At 41.6% G+C, this 12,153-nt stretch overlaps 1 protein-coding gene across 4 annotated transcripts in view; it reads right to left on the bottom strand.

Moving 5' to 3' along the window:
* PALS1 (protein associated with LIN7 1, MAGUK p55 family member) overlaps nucleotides 1–6,545 on the bottom strand; it is a 96,716-nt gene extending 90,171 nt beyond the window's left edge. The window contains exon 1 of one of the 4 annotated variants that reach the window (XM_031001980.3): nucleotides 6,276–6,545. The gene's annotated coding sequence lies outside the window, so the exon portion shown is untranslated. Of the gene's footprint in view, nucleotides 1–5,825; nucleotides 6,149–6,275 lie in introns of those variants that run through there. The other 3 variants (XM_031001981.3, XM_055362156.2, XM_055362157.2) reach the window with 3 other exon arrangements.
* Nucleotides 6,546–12,153: the final 5,608 nt, after the last annotated feature.

The raw sequence follows: 12,153 nt of genomic DNA, 5'->3' as shown, positions 1-12,153 counted from the left end.
CTTCATTTTTAAGAATAAATGTTAATGTATATTAGTTTTTAAAAATCCAAAATGATTTTTGTTTAAAATAACCCCAGAGTTAGTCCCAGAAACATGCAAATATGGTTCAACATTTGAAAAATCAGTGTAATTCACCATATTAACAGATTAAAGAAATAGTTCACACAATCATCTCAATACATGCAGAAAAGGCATATGATAAAATTCAACATCCATTCATGATTTAAAAAACAAACCCTCAGTAACCTAGGAACAGAAGAAAGCCTCCTTAACCTCCTTAACAGAATGCACAAAATGACCTACAGCTAATATCATATTTTAAAGGTGAAAGACTGAATACTTTTCCTTTAAGAAAGTGAGCAAGAAGCCAGGCACTGTGACTCATGCCTGTAATCCCAGCACGTTGGGAGGCTGAGGTGGGCAGATCGCTTGAGCCCAGGAATTCGAGACCAGCCTGGGCAACATGGTGAAGCCCTGTCTCTACGAAAAATACAAAAAATTAGCTGGGCATGGTGGCACTTGCAGTAGGTCCCAGCTACTCAAGAGGCTGAGATGGGAGAATCAACTGAGCCCAGAAAGTCGAGGCTGCCGTGAGCAGTGCTGCGCCACTACACTTTAGCCTGGGGATAGAGTGAGACCCTATCTTAAAAAAAAAAAGTGAACAAGATAAAGATGCTACTTCTCATCTCTCCTATTCGACATCTCAGTGGAAGTCCTAACCAAGCCAATACAGCAAGTTAAGGAAAAGAAATAAAAGGCATACAGACTAGAAGGAAAGAAAAGTTTTGAGCACAACTGTCTACTTAGAAAATTCCAAAAAAAATTACTAAAATAAAAAAGCTCCTAGAGCTAATAAGGGAGTTTAGCAGAAAGTCAGGATACAAAGTCAATATACAAAAATTAATTTCTATATACCATCAGTGATCAATTGGAATCTGATTTTTTTAGATTACCATTTACAATAGGACCAAAAAATTAAAATAATTAGGTATAGACTTAATAAAGTATTTGCAAGATCTGCATATTGAAAACTACAATACTCACATAAATGGAAAGAAATAGCATGTTCATAGATTAGAAGACTCAAATTATTAAGATGTCAATTATCTTCAGGTTGATCTCTAAATTAGACACAATCTCAATCAAAATCCCAACAGAATGTATGAATTATCAAGATGATTCTAAATATCATACAGAAAGCAAAGGAACTAAAAATAGTCATAACAATTTTGAAAAAGAATACAGTGGAAGAGTCACATTACCTAATGTGAAGGCTTATTTTAAAAATTGGCCTGGCATGGTGGCATGTACCTATAGTACTAGCCACTGGGGAAAGTGGGAGGATGGCTTGAGTCCTGGAGGTTGAGGCTGCAGTGAGCCATATTCATACCACTGTACTCCAGCCTGGGTGACAGAGTGAGACCCTGTCTCAAAAAATTTTTAAATAATACAGCCTGGGCAACATAGCCAAGACCTTATCTCCAAATAAATTTAAAAATCAGCCAAGTGCGGTGGCACGCCTGTGGTCCCAGCTACTTGGGAGGATTGCTTGAACCTGGGAGGCCAAGGCTGCAGTGAGCAGAGATCACACCACTGCACTCCAGCCTGAGCGACAGAGACCCTGTCTCTAAATAAAAAATAAAAATATAAATACAATAAAATAAAAATAAAAAATAAAAAGGATAGACAAAATAGATCAATTGAAGAGTCCATAAACAAACCCAAACAAATGTAGTCAAATAGCTTTTGACAAAGAGACAAGAGGAATACAATGGGAAAAAGACCGTGTTTTAATCAAATGGTCATGGAACTGGACAAATAAATAAGTGAAACAACTTGTACTTCTCTCATTTTATACAAAAATAAACTCAAAATGGAACATAGATCTAAAAATAAAATTACAATATAAAACTTGGAAAAAAAAATTGGAGAAAAATCTCTCTGACCGTGGATTGAGCAAAGAGTTCTTAGATACAATTGATTCAAATTTTAAAAATTAATAATTTGGACTTTCTCAAAATTTAAAATTCTATACTTCAAAAGTAATGAAGTATAGAAGTTATGAGGATGAAAAGGCAAGCCAGAGTGGAAGAAAACCTTCGTAAATCACTTATCTGACAAAGATAAAGGACTATATAAAACTTTTGGGGCAGTGGCTCATGCGTGTAATCCCACCACTTTGGGAGGCTGAGGCAGGAGAATCACTTGAGCCCAGGAGTTCTGAGACCAGCCTGGGAAACATAGTGAGACCCCATCCCTAAAGAAAAAAGGAAAAAATAATAAGATAATAATAAATTCAGCAATAAGACAATAATCCAATTTAAAAATGGGCAAAAGGTTCAGACACTTTACCAAAGATAAACAGATGGCAAATAAGCACATGAAAAGATGCTCAACATCCTCAGTCACGGGGGAAATGCAAAGAAAAATCCCAACGAGATACTATTAAAATGGCTAAATCTAAAGACTGACCATACCAAGTGCTGACAGGAATGTAAAGCAACTGACCTCTCATATATTGCTGGTGGAAATGCAAAGTGGTTCAGCCACTTCAAACACAGCTTGACAGTGTATTAGTTTCCTATGCCAATGTAACAAATTGCCACAAATTTAGTGGCTTAAAACAACAGAAATTATTTTACAGTCCTATAGGTTAGAAATCTGGCATATGTCTCCCTTGGCTAAAATTACTGGCAGGGCTGCTTTCTTTTCTGGAGCCTCTTCAAGATTCTAGACACCACTCATATTCCTTAGTTTGTGGCCTGCTCTCCTCCATCTTCAAAGCCAGCAACTTTGCACTTCTCTGACCAATTATTACATCTTTTTTTCCTGACTCTACTCTTCTGCCTCTCTCTTTCCTTTTTTAAAGATTGTGTGATACACTGGGACCACCTGAATAATCCACAATAATCTCCCTAAAGTCATCTGATTAGCAACCTTAATAAGCCTTTGCCACGTAAGCAAACATATTCACAGGTTCCAGGTATTAGGATATCCTTGAAGACCTTTATTCTGTCTACCACAGATAGGTCTTTAATTTTAAGATAAAATTAGGCTATACCTACCATATTCCATCTACTTAAGAGAAACAAAAACTTAGGTTTACACAAAAACCTATTTGCAAAGATTTACAGCCACTTTATTCAGTCACAAAAACCTGAAAACAACTCAAATGTCCTTCAACTGGTGAATGGATAGGTGATGGAACTGTTCTTTACCTTGATTGTGGTAGTTGCACAGCTCTCTGAGTTGGAATTGTACAATGAAAAGTTAATTTCATTTCATGTAAATTAGAGTTAAATATTTTTTAAAGAAAAGAAGCAATTATATCATTTCTCTTCCACCAGATTAGCAAAAATTTTAAAATCTTACGATGCCAAGTGTGGGCAAGGATGTGAAGCCACTGTCACTCATACTGTTTGCAGGAATGTAAATGATTACAGCATTAAAAAGGGTAATTTGGCTGTAGCTAGTAATGTTGAAAACACATATCAACCTATTATCAGCAATTCCACTTATAGGTAGGTATACATACATTCTAGGAAAGCGTCCACACATACGCTCAAGGAGACATGCACAAAGATATTCATTAAACATTGTTTGAAATATTAAAAAACTGAAAATTCTTCAGTAGGGGAATGAATTGCAGTTAGTAGTTATTAAAAAAGAAAACGGAAAAAATCCATGACAGAAAGAATCCTGCCAGTTAAGTGATTTGGAAAAGGCAACTTATTGGTTTATCTAACAATGAGACAACCTGAGAAGAGCACTGAACTTAGAATATGGAGACTTAGAATATGGAGAACAGCATTTTAGCATTCATGTAGTTCCAAGTCTGCCACTAACTAGCAGTCAGACTACGGATTACTTAACTCCTGCAAGCCTCACTTTCTTTTTCGTGGAAGATGAAGAGGTTAGACTATATAACCACTAAGATTACTTCCAACTCAACGATCCTATGATTCAGTAAGTATATGATCAAAAATTATAAGGGCTGGGTGCGGTGGCTCACGCCTGTAATCCCAGCACTTTGGGAGGGCGAGGCGGGCGGATCACCAGGTCAGGAGATTGAGACCATCCTGGCTAACACGGTGAAAACCCGTCTCTACTAAAAAAAAAAAAAAAATACAAAAAATTAGCAGGCGTGGTGGCGGGCGCCTGTAGTCCCAACTACTCGGGAGGCTGAGGCAGGAGAATGGCGTGAACCCGGGAGGCAGAGCTTGCAGTGAGCCGAGATTGCGCCACTGCACTCCAGCCTAGGCGACAGCGCGACACTCCGTCTCAAAAAAAAAAAAAAAAAAAAAAATTATATTCTGGCGGTGGCTCACGCCTGTAATCCCAGCATTTCAGGAGGCCGAGGCGGGTGGATCACCTGAGGTCAGGAGTTCGAGGCCAGCCTGGCCAACATGGTGAAACCCCGTCTCTACTAAAAATACAAAAATTAGCCGGGTGTGGTGGCGAGCACCTGTAGTCCCAGCTAGTCGGGAGGCTGAGAGCAGGAGAATCACCTGAACCAGGGAGGTGGAGACTGCAGTGAGCCAAGATCGAGCCACTACACTCCAGCCTGGGCAAGAGCGAGACTATGTCTCACAAAAAAAAAAAAGAAAGAAAAGACAATTATATTCTATATAAGCACATATGTCAAGATACTATTTTTTTCTAGACACTCTGAAATCAGAAAATATCAGAGAAATAGGGCATTTCAGTATAATAATATATAAAATTGATCAAATTTCTTGGAATCGGTGATAAATTTTATTTTTTCCACGACACAGCCCTCAGGAGATCCTGAAAACACGTGCCCCTGTGATGAGATTTTTAATCAAAATCATAATTCAAGATCATGTAAAAGCTAAACCCACTGTACTGACTTGGGTCACCCTCAAGTAGAACTTATATATTCTCTCCCGTTTTAACATTCTAAAACAAGTTAATATTAATGAATCCACCTTAATTTGTCAAGTTCAAGTCCGTCTTGCCAAAAGTAATTCAGGTACATGGTAAAATTTACTAGATTTTTAAAGATAAAATAATGAATTGCTTTTCCTATTTTTGCCTGTTTTATCTATAAATCTCTTACATTATAATTTAATAGCTCATCCTGCCGCAAATAGAAAGCCTATAAAACCTATCCACAACAGCTATGTCCACAGGGATCTAGTAAAAAAAAAAAAAAAAAAAAATCGTAGTTCTTAATTCAAGGAAGCTTATTTAGTAAGTTTCATTACCACCAATACTTCAAAGACACCAATAACCAACACGTCATTTGTTCCTATTGCATAATTTAACAGGTTATTAACTTCTGGTATAATCCAAAAGCATAATTAGTAAACTATCATTAAAACATGATATTGCTTTTTTAAAAACTCAGAAATATTAACACCTTTCACTGCGTCAGTCAAATCAAAATTTCAAAATTTTTGTTCAACTGACTTTCCAAATCTAAATTCTTACTATTCTAAACGAGTATGGAGACAAAACACACACTCCATACTACATCTAAAAACTTCCTAGCCATCAGATTTTAATTTTAGCATAAACTGCCAAGAAAAACCTTTTGACCGAAACCTACATTCCGTACACATTACTGTATGTCAATCAACAGAAGGTGAGTTATGATCATTAGAAAGTTACATAATTTACTACAAAGATCGTTTAAAGCAAACTTCATTAAACGTAGGTTATAACAATTTACAGGCTTCAAAGTTCAAAGCGCAACCTTAAAGTATCAGAAACCATGAACAAAACTAGGCTTTTCTTTAAAAGTGGTCACAAGGAAGCAGGAACTGTTTGCGTGTTTAAGAACGCAATGAGCAGCAGAATACCAGCAGCTGAGTCAGGCAGAGGAACGCTGACTACATTCTGACTTCTAAAGGAAAGCGTTCCCTCGCCGATTTCCCAGACCCGGCCGGGAGAGAGTCCCGCGCGTCGCGACCTCGGAGAGAGGGCGCAGGGGGCAGACGACTCCCCGCCGCGCCCCCTGCACCTCGGGCCCGGCTGGCTGTGGCCCGCGCCAAGGTGCATGCCCAGCTAAGCAGAAGGAGCGGGCACCGCGCAGGCAGCGTTGCTCCGAGGGACAAAGGTTGGGCTCACACCCTCCACGGCCGCAGCTCGCGCGCCTGAGGAAGCCCGCCTGGCTGCCAGGGGTCTCCCGCTGGCCGGAGTTTGCGCAGCGTGTGGGGGAAGGGGAGCCCGCCCGCCCCTCCCCCGCCGCGCTCCCAGGGACCTGTTGATTAAGATCTCCACAGCCCAGCCGCCGCCGATCCGCCTCTTACCTCCGCGCCTCGGCTCCGCGGAGCCTCCCGCCCCGGCCGCTCCTAAGCACTGCAGAAGCGACAGCCCTCCGGCGGCCCTTGAAATACCGGATAAAGAATCCAGAAACTCCCGACTCCCCACCTCAGAATCCTTAGTCCCCGCCCCCGCCCCACCGCCTGCCTCCTCCGTCGCCGCCGTCACCGCCGCAGCCGCCAGCAGCTCCACTTCTAGACCGCGCGAGAGCGGCCCCTGCGGCCGCCGCGAGACCGCGCACGCGCCCCCGGGCCTCTGGCGCAGTGGGCGCGCGGATCCGAGTCCCACCCCGCCCGTGAGAGGCTGGCGCGGCTTGCCCAATCCCGAGCCGGAGCGGAGAGAGCGCCCGCTCATTGGTCCTCTCCGCAGCTCCAGCCGGGTGCGCGCAGTCGCGCGCCTCTAAGTCTAAAATGCGGACTGCTCCGGGCTAGCTGGCCCTGTGGAGCCACTTCGGGATGTGGCCGGCGAGCTTTGTGGGGACGCGAGGCTTCCCTGGGTTTCTACATCCCTTGGCTCTTGTCTCTGGATGACGTATCCTGAAGAAAATCTGATTCCTCTTGAAGAGATTCCTCATGTCCTGTCAAGTTAGTCACCCAATCTAACATTTGTTTTTTTAAAAAAATGACATAAACACCTGGATGTGTGCAGTGTCCCGCAGAAGACTGCATAAAGCCAGCAGCTGCACTGATTTCTGAAAACCAGAAAGCAAGGATAGCAAGGACTAGAACTATTTCCCAGAAGTCTCCCGAAGGGACAGAGTTACGCAGATCAGCCCGTGCTCCGGGCATGGCTGGCGCCCTCGGGACCTGGATGTGCCACCCTTGGAATGGGGCAGGACTCAGGCGGGTGCGGGCGGAAGTCAGAGCAGATTGGAGGATGTTCTAAGGAGAAATACCAGCAATGTGTCTCGACACTTGCAATAAAAGCCCTCGGATGGTCTCTGTCTTGACAGTACCTTCCGAGCAAGCCCATTCCACATTTGAACACTTGCAAGGTTTGTTAATCGACCTCTCCTTCTATGAGGCCAAACTGTGCCTGTGACTCCAGCCCCGGGGCACAGTTTCCCCCAGGGGCACAGTCCTCCCTCAAAGCCTTCGTATATGCCATTTCCATTTCTCTCGGTTTTCCTCATTTTGTCCCACGGTGTTTTTCCATCTCGCAATGTCCTCAGGTCCTGATTTTCAAGTTCTTTCACATTCTTCCCCATTACGCTCCTCTGGACAGCCTATGGGTTGTTGGTGTCCCTCACTAAGGACACTGTGATGGCCTGAACGAAGCAAACCATTGTTCCTGGTGGTGAAGATCTTTGGGGATGCCTACCCTTCCCAGATTTGTTATCCTTCTCAAATCTGATCAGCATTCTGTCCAAGTGTTTAATAAGACAGAGCCGAGGACAGAATTCTGCTGCATGCCACTAAAGACCTTAATGCTCCTGCCATCAAAAATTTCTCAGTAGGCTTCGAATACAGGTGGACGACACAACCGAACTGTCTTCTTGGCCCATATTCCTCCATAAAGATGCCATGAGAACTGGTGAAATGCCTAACTGAAATCCAGATAAAGTCTCCGGGATTCCTAGAAACTATTAGCCATACCCCAAAAGAAAAAACGGTTACTGTGTGTGACTTACTTCCTTTTCTAAGTTCTTTTGTTTTTGTTTTTGTTTGAGACGGAGTTTCGCTCTTTTGCCCAGGCTGGAGTAAAGTGGCGCAATCTCGGCTCACTGCAACCTCCGCTCCCCGGGTTCAAGTGATACTCCTCCCTCAGCCTCCCCAGTATCTGGGATTACAGGTGCCAGCCACCACGCCCGGCTAATTTTTGTATTGTTAGTAGAGACGGGGTTTCGCCACATTGGCCAAGCTGGTCTTGGACACCTGACCTCAGGTGATCCACCTTTCTCAGCCTTCCAAAGTGCTAGGATTACAGGCGTGAGCAACCGTGCCTCGCCTCTAAGTTCTTAAGTATATAACATAAATAATAATTCAAGAAGCTTCCTCCAGCTCGTCAATGAATTCTTCTTTCTCTAGCTTATAATTTCTTGTCTTTGGCACTATTGACATTTGGGCTGGATAATTCTTGTGGGGACTGTCCTGTGCATCATAGGATGTTTAGAAGCATCCCCAGCCTCTACCCACTAGGTGCCAGTAGCATCACCCTCCCCAATGTGACAATCAAAAATGTCTCCAGACATCACCAAAGGTCATGGGGAGGGATGAGCAAAATCATCTTCAGGTAAGGACTGCAGATCTAGCTGTTCAAAGAAAGGACCTCTTTGGAAAGATAGTATATCTTTATCCGTAACTTCCAATCTCTTGGCCCCAGGCAGTTTTACAAAACAACAAAACACACACAAAAAAAAAGCCTCCACCCAAATGAACCCGCCAAGTACCTAGCCTTGCTTCCTCAGCTGCTTAGATTCCCATACAGGACCCCACCATAATAAAATGATTATTAGTATGAGTGTGAGATAGCAGACCAGCTGCTTATCTCAAAATATGTGAAATTCCTTTTTAAAGTGCTATAACAATTCAGAAGGGCATTTTTTTCAGGAAAAGAAGTGCTATAAAAATGTTAGTTATGGCCTGGCATGGTGGCTTACACCTGTAATCCCAGCACTTTGGGATGCCAAGGTGTATGGATCCCTTGACCCCAGGAGTTCAAGACCAGCCTTGGCAACATGGCAAAAACCCATCTCTACAAAAAATACAAAATTAGCTGGGCATGATGGTATGTGCTTATAATCCCAGCTACTTGGGAGGCTGAGGCAGGAGGATCATCTAAGCCTGGGAGGTCAAAGCTGCAGTAAGCTGAGATCACACCACTGTACTCCAGCCTGGGCAATAGACTGAGACCCTGTCTCAAAAAAAAAAAAAGTTATTATTTTACCTCCTAAAGATATTTTCATGTTAAAAGAGGGCAGATCCTACAGCAAATAACAAATCTACTCTCTAGTGGGTCAGGTGCAGTAACTCACACCTGTGATCCCAACACTTTGGGATGCCAAAGCGGGAGGATTGCTTGAGCCCAAGAATTCAAAACCAGCCTGGTCAACATAGGGAGACCCCATCTCTACAAAAAAATTTAACAATTAGCTGGGTGTGGTGGCACGCTCCTGTAGTCCTGGCTACTTGGGAAGCTGAGATGGGAGGATCCCTTGAGCCCAGGAGATCTAGGCTGCAGTGAGCTGTGATTGTGTCACTGCACTCTAGCCTGAGCAACAGAGCAAGACCGTGTCTAAAAAAAAAAAAGAAAGCAAGAAAGAAAAAGAAAGAAAAGAAAAAAGAAATCTATTTTCTGGTGAATTGAGCCAATCCCAGAATTTCCAAGTCATACAAATTACTGGTATATATGCAAAAACTGAAGGGTAGCTGAAAGAGTGAAAGGTATAGAAACTGGAGGCATGGTAATTAGATTAAGTTTTAGCTTTGCTGCTAGCTAGTTCTGTGATTTAGATGTGTGACAAGCTTCCTGGACCTAAATTTTCTCATCTATAATGTAAAGGGGTTAACTACTTTTTTCCCCCTAGTTTTAGGATTCTGGTAGCCTCTGCATATAGAGTCTAACATGGATAGCATAGGAGGTTAAGAGAATATAATATTCCCCCCAAAATAGAATGAAATGGACAATCTGTGGTTTAAACCCCCCTGTCAGAAGGGCTGTTCATCCTCGTCAGAAAGCAGTTCACCTGCTGAGTCACTCTAACAAATTTGTAACTAAATATTATGGATGAGTAGTGAAAGCCTAACTGTAAAACCAGGAGTAAGGTGGACAGTCACCATAGTAAATACCCTCCCTTCTTCCTCATCTTGTCATCTGCTTAGCCCATTGTCTGTCAATATCCCTTATTAAATGTTTATGTAATAAAATACCACACTATTTTATTTCATTAAAAGTTTTGGGAAGCCAGTCATGGTGGCATGTGCCTGTCAGCTAATCAGGGGGCTAAGATGGGAGGATTGTTTGAGCCCAGGAATTCAAGTCCAACCTGGGCAACACAGCAAGACCCCCTTCTCTAAAAATTTAAAAAAAAAAGTTTTGGGGGAAACATATTCATGTTGCATTTCAGCCACCTGTAAAAAGTTCTGAAATTTTTGTTTTCAAGATTTATTATTCCCTATTATATATCAAATTATGTAGCCTTAACTAAGGCTATTATATCTCCTCTTTGTACTAGTGAAAACCAGGTCTTCACTAGTATGGTTTTCACAACTTGGCTTTCACTAGTACCTCAGTGAATTAGTACTTAGAATTTTCATAAGTGAATTAGTAGCCTAATCACATAATTGTATGAACCAGATGATCAGAGATAATGTATAATAAAAGCAGAATACTCAGTAACTCAGATAAAAGAGAAATTATGAAACAAAAATTACCTACGAATAGTAGTACTAGTAAATAAATATATATATATAATATATTTTTGTTTTTTGAGATGGAGTCTTGCTCAGTCACCCAGGCTGGAGTACAGTGGTGTGATCTTGGCTCACTGCAACCTCCGCCTCCCGGGTTCAAGCGGTTTTCCTGCGTCAGCCTCCCAGTAGCTGGGATTACAGGCACCTGCCACCATGCCTGACTAATTTTTTTTGAATTTTTAGCAGAGACAGGGTTTCACCATGTTGGCCAGGCTGTTCTCAAACCCCTGACCTAAAATGATTTGCCCACCTCGGCCTCCCAAAGTGCTGGGATTACAGGCATGAGCCACTGCGTCTGGCCAAATATCTAAAATAAAATAATAAAATAACAAAAAGCAAACCAACAAACAATGAACTTTTCTAATTTAATTGGGTTACTCTTATTTAGATGTTTTATAGGAGGATTTAAACTTTCATAAATCTAGCTAAATATAGTATATCCCTGAGCTAAGAACATTATACAGTTGTCATATGGAATGGAAGGTCCCACTATCTGCACCAGTGTAATTCAGTACAGGTTAGTATTATTCAACCTAATTGGCTTTAACAACTATTCACTCATTTAATGGGCTAAGCATTGTGCTATAGGCACTGAAATCTGTGTGACAGTCCTTATCCTGGAGGAACAGGAAAGGTAGGAAAAAGGACACGATAAGACAAATAAAATACAAGGAAAAGCATGGTGAATGAACATAAGTGTGCTAGACTCAAAGAAAGAAAAGGTCTTATACCAGGAGGAGCTTTACTATCTAGTGAAGGTGCGGGTGGGAACGGTGAATAAACTGCTCTGAAAGTACTCACAATAATAGGAAAATCAGGATCTTATACATGGCTTTAAAAAAATAGACATGAGTTGGGGGGAGGAGTGGGGAGATGTTGGTCAAAGGATACAAAATTTCAGTTAGGAGGAATAAGTTCAAGAGCTCTATTTGTACAACATGGTGAGTATATAGTTAATAACAATGTATAGTATACTTTAGTATACTTAAGAGACTAGATTTTAAATGTTCTCACCACAAAACAAATGGTATGCGAGGTAATGTTAATTAGCTTGATTTAGCCATTCCACGATGTAAACATATTTCAGAATACTATGTTGTATGTCATAAATATATCAATTTTTATCAATTTAATTTAAAAATTTTAAAAAGATACACATAAAACTTTTTCTAAATGTGAATGACTGAGTGATATAAACAGAGAAAAGAAGCATGAGCTTAATATGGAAACAAGAGTCAACAAAAGCCTCAGGGTAGGATATTCAATATTTAGAATGTCAATCATTTATCATTCTTTTATTTGTACCCATCTGGGTGGTCCTATGCCAGTCTGGAGATGTGTCAAGAAATAAAACAGGGTCTATGAGAATTTTTTTTTTTTTGAGATGGAGTCTCACTCTGTCACCCAGGCTGCAGTGCAGTGGCGCGATCTCGACTCACTGCGAGCTCTGCCT

The sequence above is a fragment of the Gorilla gorilla genome, chromosome 15 (genome assembly GCF_029281585.2).
Source record: "Gorilla gorilla gorilla isolate KB3781 chromosome 15, NHGRI_mGorGor1-v2.1_pri, whole genome shotgun sequence".
Lineage (NCBI taxonomy): Eukaryota > Metazoa > Chordata > Mammalia > Primates > Hominidae > Gorilla > Gorilla gorilla.
Note: the sequence above shows the minus strand (reverse complement) of the source record. Positions and strands in the feature narration are given on the sequence as shown.